Consider the following 7,559-nt stretch of genomic DNA (forward strand, 5'->3'; position numbering starts at 1 on the left):
AAGGGGATAGCCAGTAGGCCAGTGTCACTAGATCAAATACTATATGATGGAGTGGAAAATGTAAGAAGGGGGTGGCTAGGTGACGGCAAGGTGGTACAGTGGATAGAGCACTGGCCCTGGAGTCAAGAGTCCCTGAGTTCAAATCTGGCCTCAGAAACTTAATAATTACCTAGCTGTGTGGCCTTGGGCAAGCCACTTAACCCTATTTGCCTTGCAACCCGCCCCCCCCAAAAAAAGTGTAAGAAGACTAGAGATGAGGGAGGGTCATATTATAAAGGGCTTTGGATACCAAACAGAGGATTTTACAGTTGATCCTGAAGATGATAGGGAGCCACTGATGTTTATTGTGTAGAGGAATGAAATGGTCAGATGTGTCAGATCACTTTGACAGATGAATAGAGGATGGACTGAAGTAGAGAGAGAGACTATTTCATGTGTCAGACTTGAAAACAACCACCATGACCCCACTAAATCTCAATTACAGCCGAAATATCCTGGGTTCTTTCAATCAATCCTAAAATGGTACATTCTTTGGTTCCTCTATCATTCCAGTCATCCTTTTTTTGGAAATATTAGTTTGTCAATTTCCTTCCTAAAATGTGATACCTAGAGCTGAGTATCATGTTTCTGGTGATATTTGACCAGGGTGGAGTACAATAGGATTTTAAATTTAGCATTAAACATCTGTTAGTAACTATAAAGTTTACATTCATTTTTGAAGGCCATGTCATCCTCTTGACTCATGTGGAGGTGGTAATCCACTAGAATCACCAGATCTTTCTGAAGTGAATTTTTACATAACCAGAGCTCTCTGGAAGGTATCAAGGATGCTGAGATGACTGGCAACAATGGCATATAAAGATCAATTGATGAAACCAAGATATTTAATGGGGGGGGGGAGAAAGATTTGTTGTGGGATTAGTTTGACATCTTTAAACCTAGGCCAAAATTAACTTCCCTTGAGTAGCCTTGAAAGATCAAGTCAACTTGATTTAATTCCATTAATCAATGGAATTCACCAACAAGTACTTATTTAAGTATTTCTTAAGTTCTGTGGGAAGTGCCAATGAGATTGTTGAATTCTTTTCTTGTGATATGGAGGAAAGAGGTCTTGATTTTGTATCAGGAAATCTGAATTCAAGTTCTAGTCTAGCTATTTACTACTGTAGCATTAAAGTACCTCACTTCATCTTTCTTTGAGCCTCAATTTACTCATGAGAGAGCATGATCTCTAAATTTTCTTGTATGTGTAGGGGGGTGAGGTTCATTTATAGTGAAGGCTGACTTCCTCATCTAGCATGATGGTATCATGTGGATTGGAGACAGAATAAACATCTCTAGCCTCTTCCCTGCCCCCTTCCCTAAGTATCTATTGCTCCCTTGATGTTGTTATTCTAGGGGATATGATTTTTCAAATTCAATTTTAACTTCTGGTTGCTTTTTCATTATTAGGAAAAGAGGATCTCAAGATCTTTAATCCAACATTTGACCCCTTTTCCAACAAGTGCTAGTTCTATAATATTTTATATAAAGTTCTATTTTATATCTATATCTCTATATAACACTTAGCCAAGAATCCCATTTATCTAAATGTGTAGCAAAATAGAAATCAGAGAAATTGTGCATATATTTAACAGATAATACAGACAAGGAGTTCTCCCAATGGGAGTAAGGTAACTCAGCTCAACCAAGAGAGAATTCTAGATCTCAGCCAAGGGAAAGTTCCCCCAAATCTTTGGTGTAGAAAGCTAGGGATAGGGATATGCCATGCTATCTCCTTTCATATAGGCTTCTTTTCAGAGTCTTTTTTTCTGTACTTGAAGTGGTATTGGCAGTTTCCATCTTCTATCTTGAAATTAGGAGTCAGATTTGCCCAAAGAGATTCAAAAAAGACCAAAGCTCTCATGCTCTCACCATCTCCCTGTGCCTCACAGAAGCATTCCTAACAGTAAGGAAAGAGTCTCATACCAATGTACTTTGGAATGTTTATCTATCTAGCTAACTAGCCTGTCTATATAATAATATATTCATGAGATATGTATGCAATGTGTATATAATAAAGTATTATAAATAATAATGATAAAGTAGCCTTTTAGCAGTTGAATTGGATTAGTTAAATGGTAATAAATAATAAAAGCATCAATCAGAAATTTCAGAGGATATATTCCTTCCCAGTTCCAACTCCTTCTAAAGGCTGAAACTATTTCTAGACTTGGGATTTTTTTTTCTTTCCTTTCCCCTCTCTCATTTCCCAAGCCTAGAGATCCAAAACTAATCTGATGTTCAGCATCTTATTATTTATGTTCCCCATCAAAGGGAGGAGAATACTTGCAGTTAATTGATGATTCACTTAGGAAAGTTGTGGGGAAAAACTTCTGAGACCCTTAAAGTTGCAGCTTCACCAGCAAGAAGAATAGCAAGATACCAAGCTCTAGGAGCTGAGAAACATTACTCCCTCAAGATTGACAAGTTCACTGTTTCAACCTGATGTTCTAACCTCCCCCTCCTTCCCCTCCCCCAGTGGGTTGCCAATAAAATGCCTCAGAGATTAATAGCCACAAGGCTTTCATAACTTATTGTCATAAGTCTAACTTTTGATAAGGTCAAAGACAAGCATAGACATTCTATTTCTTCAAATCCCTTTCCCATTTTCATCTTGAATTCTTAATTTACCTGTGAAGACCCATCTTTTTGGGGAAGTATTGATGCTATAGACTGTTAGGCTGAAGTATGGTAGGAAGATCAATGAAGTCTAGATGTGGATCAATCTGCTTGCTTCTGATTGGAAGTTTCACTGGACTGCTACTCCATCATATTAACTCTTCCTCAACTCCTACTGTTTATGAAATGTTATCCTCAACCAGTGGGAGTTGGCAGGGAGGAAAGAATACAAACAAAACAGAAACAACTACCCTAAGAAACCACTAAAGGAAATCCTGGTACCTAAGGAAAACAAAGTTCTTTGGGTAGGCCTTAGTATCAATATTTGTAAAATGAGGAGTTGGACTGGATGATATGAGGTCCATGCCAGCTTTAAATATAAGATCTAACTAGTCAGTCAACTTATACTCATATGGACAAACAATTAGGGTTGGCCTTCATTCTTGAAGAAGACCATGACATCTGAGAGGTGATGCTGTGACAAATACATAAATTGTATTTGAGTAATGGGAAACTGCGCTAAGTAATCAGTCTCAAGTTTTCCTGCAGAGTGATCTGGGTCCAATAGCCAAATATGAATCAGGATGACTGGAGATGGCCCTGGATGAGAGGAAATCATGGTTAAATGGCTTGCCCAAGGTCACACAGTAAGGGTCAAGTGTCTGAGGCTGGATTCAAACTCCCATTCTCCTGACTCCAAGGTTAGTGTTCTATCCACTGTGCCATCTAGCTGCCCATGTCCAAACAAGAGCCATTATAACTGTCACAATGGGAAACAGTGAAAAACTAAGATTTTTAAGAGAATCTATAGGTATAGAAGTGGAGGGAGGGAAGTAGCAAAGAAACACAAGGATTCTTTAACGGGCAGACTCCAAGACAGATAATGATGCAGGACTAGTCTCATTATCTGCCCAAATACCTTAATACTATCTCTTGATTTTTTACTTGTTTTATTAAATTGCCTTATAGCCTCATTTAAAAAATATATAAATAATCCTGGAAGTCTTGCACATAATAGTATGAACTCATTCAAACAAAATGCTTTTCTCCTAATCCCTGTCAAAAGAAAGAAAGAAAGAAAGCAAGCAAGAAAGAAAGAAAGAAAGGAAGGAAGGAAGGAAGGAAGGAAGGAAGGAAGGAAGGAAGGAAGGAAGGAAGGAAGAAAGGAAGAAAGAGAAAGAAAGAAAGAAAGAAAGAAAGAAAGAAAGAAAGAAAGAAAGAAAGAAAGAAAGAAAGAAAGAAAGAAAAAAGAAAAGAAAAAAGAAAAGAAAAGCCTCTATACTGAGGGAATGGGACTCTGATTAGGGGCAAAGAGAAGGAAATAATTCTGAATCATGGGGTATATTGAGAGGAGAGTAAACTTGTAGAGGGTCCTACAGAGGAGAAAACCTTAGAGCAGCATGAGAGCAATGACAATCTGTACATGTGATAAAAGAAAATATAAGAGATAGGAATAGAGGTAGAAAAATGTCTACAAAATATTGCTATTTCAAACTTTTTTTTCAGAGCTAATCTTGTAATTCAGCAAGAGAGGGAAAAAATATATCCCTCCTGAATTTACTCTGAGAAAATCAATCTTGGGGCGGCTAGGTGGCATAGTGGATAAAGCACTGGCCTTGGAGTCAGGAGTACCTGGGTTCAAATCTGACCTCAGACACTTAATAATTACCAAGCTGGGTGGCCTTGGGCAAGCCACTTAACCCCATTTGCCTTGCAAAAACCTAAAAAAAAATAAAAGAAAATCAATCTTAAGGTATTAGCACTAGTTATCTCAATCTAAGTTCTGGAATGGCCTTTAAGGGCATTTAAAAGAGGAAGAAATTCAGGTTAGAGAGTAAGTAAGTAAACTAAAATGAAATAGCCAGTTAGCAGGGATGGGAGTAGAACTCAAGCCCATGACCTTTTCTTGATTCCAAGCACATTGTTTTTCTTCTATACCACCCTAGAGCTTTGCCAGGGAACTAAAGAACCAATTTGATACAGGAATCTTTGCCCAGGCATTACTAAATATAGTACATTTGTGAAAGCTAATACCTAGAGAGGAAGAATTTCAAACACAGGCCAGCCAGGTGTAAGATTTCTGGCCCAGAAAAGGACATTTATTTGGGAAATATCTCCAGGGATGGGAAAGGATTTCCTTAAGTTTTAGACAGAGAAAATGTTGGATATGTTTCCTGATCCTCCCTTCAGTGAATTCCTTGGCTTCTTCCCACATCCCGGGGCTCCTGGCCTTCTGACCTGAAGGAATTTCTCCTTGGTTTTAGCTCATTTTCACAGGACTTTGAGTTAAAAATTTTCTGAACTATCCTGAACTCTAAGAATCCAGACTACTTCTTATTTACAGTTCTCAGCAAAAAAAAAGTTTCCCTAATTGCCACAGTTTTAATAATGAAATAATAATGTATCTAGGACAATGAAATAATAATGTGTCATCCTGTTGAAAGTGCTTCCTCTCTGCTATTTCATTTGATTCTCATAGCAAGTTTGAGAGGTAAACATTGTTAATTCCATTTTACAGATAGGGAAACTGAGACTTAGAAAAGGTAAATAAATTAACCCGATACAGTTGGTCAGGGGCATATCTGAAGCTGTTACAATGTTCTTTCCATTCACAGACAGAAGACTTAGCAATGGAAAGAATTCTGAATTCAGAATCAGGAGAGATCTGACTTTGAATGTTGATATAAGCTTTGTGTTTTAGGCATAATTTTCTCATTTGTAAGATCTGGATAATAATGCATATAAATACTACTTCATAGGATTGTTATAAAGTTGTTTTTAAGAAAGATTTTATTTATTTTGAGTTTTACAATGTTCCCCCCATTCTTGCTTCCCTCCCCCCGGCCCCCACAGAAGGTAGTCTGTTAGTCTTTACATTGTTTTCATGGTATACACTGATCTAAGTTGAACGCGATGAGAGAGAAATCATTTGCTTAAGGAAGAAAAATAAACTATAAGAAATAGCAAAATTATATAATAAGATAACGGTTTTCCCCCCCAAAATTGAAGTTAATAGTCTTTGGTTTTTGTTCAAACTCCACAATTCTTTCTCTGGATACAGATGGTATTCCCCATTGCAGACAGCCCAAAATTGTCCCTGATTGTTGCACTGATGGAATGAGCAAGTGCATCAAGGTTGATCATCACCCTCATGTTGCTCTTAGGGTGTACAGTGTTTTCTTGGCTCTGCTCATCTTGCTCAGCATCAGTTCATGCAACTCCCTCCAGGCTTCCCTGAATTCCTGTCCCTTCTGGTTTCTAATAGAACAATAGTGTTCCATGACATACATATACCACAGTTTGTTAAGCCATTCCTCAATTGAAGGACATTCACTTAATTTCCAATTCTTTGCCACCACAAACAGGGATGCTATGAATATTTTGTATAAGTGATGTTTTTACCTTTTTTTTTTTAATCATCTCTTCAGGGTACAGACCCAGAAGTGGTATTGTTGGATCAAAAGGTATGCACATTTTTGTTGCCCTTTGGGCATAATTCCAAATTGCTCTCCAGAAAGGTTGGATGAGTTCACAGCTCTGCCATCAATGTATTAGTGTCACAGATTTCCCACATCCCTTCCAACACTGATCATTGTCCTTTCTGGTCATATTGGCCAGTCCGAGAGGTGTGAGGTGGTACCTCAGAGATGCTTTAATTTGCATTTCTCTATTAAGTAGTGATTTAGAGCAATTTTTATATGACTATGGATCACTTTGATTTCCTCATCTGTAAATTGCCTTTGCATATCCTTTGACCATTTGCCAATTAGGAAATGGTTTGTTTGTTTTTTTTTTTTTTGAAAATTTGACTCAGTTCTCTGTATATTTTAGAAATGAGTCCTTTGTCAGAGTGAAGATTTTTTTAAAGGTGATAGATGTGTTCTTGTATAACCTAAAGCAATATATATTTGTATAATTCATTATCTATTCAGCTATTATTCTCTTGGGACCTGAATCCCAACTTTCTCTTCCTTGGGAAATGCCTTAAATTTTCTGATTCCCAGGTTTCTGGTTGAATACTTCCCATTTTAAATTACTGTGATTTGGTTTGTTCAGGGAAGGCTGCAGGAAATTAAAGGTGGAATTTGAGTTGGACTTTGAAAAATGGGACGAACATAGGAATAGGAAAAGGAGAGGATAAATAAAATAAAGCCATTCACAAGGACAAGAAGGTGGGTATATGAAAGACATACTAGAGGGATATTAATTGTACCATTCTGATTTGAATGTAGACTTTAGTATGGTGAAGGAGGTAATAAAGCGAATGCTAAACTGTGGTATATGGATGTCATGGAACACTATTGTTCTATTAGAAACCAGGAGGGATAGGAATTCAGGGAAGCCTGGAGAGATTTGCATGAACTGATGCTGAGAGAGATGAGCAGAACCAGAACACTCTAACAGCTGATAATCAGCCTTGATGGACTTGCTCATTCCATCAGTGCAACAATTAGGGACAATTAAGGGCTGTCTGCGATGGAGAATATTATCTGTATCCGGAGAAAGAACCATGGAGTTTGAACAAAGACCAAGGACTATTACCTTTAATTTAGGGGAAAGAAAACCTGATATCTTATTGCCTGATCTATCTCTTTTACTTTATGTTTCTTCCTTAAGGATATGATTTCTCTCTCATCACATTCAATTTGGATCAATGTATAACATGGAAACAATGTAAAGACTGACAAATTGCCTTCTATGGAGGATGGGGGGAGGGAAATAAGATTAGGGGAAAAATGTAAAACTCAAAATAAACAAAATCTTTAAAAAAGCTAGTCAGGGTCTGATTCTTGAGGGTTAAAAAAGAAGAGGCTGGGGTAGCTAGGTGGCATAGTGGATAAAGCACTGGCCCTGGAGTCAGGAGTACCTGGGTTCAAATCCGGTCTCAGACACTTAAT

Source organism: Macrotis lagotis, chromosome 1, assembly GCF_037893015.1.
Source record: "Macrotis lagotis isolate mMagLag1 chromosome 1, bilby.v1.9.chrom.fasta, whole genome shotgun sequence".
NCBI lineage: Eukaryota > Metazoa > Chordata > Mammalia > Peramelemorphia > Peramelidae > Macrotis > Macrotis lagotis.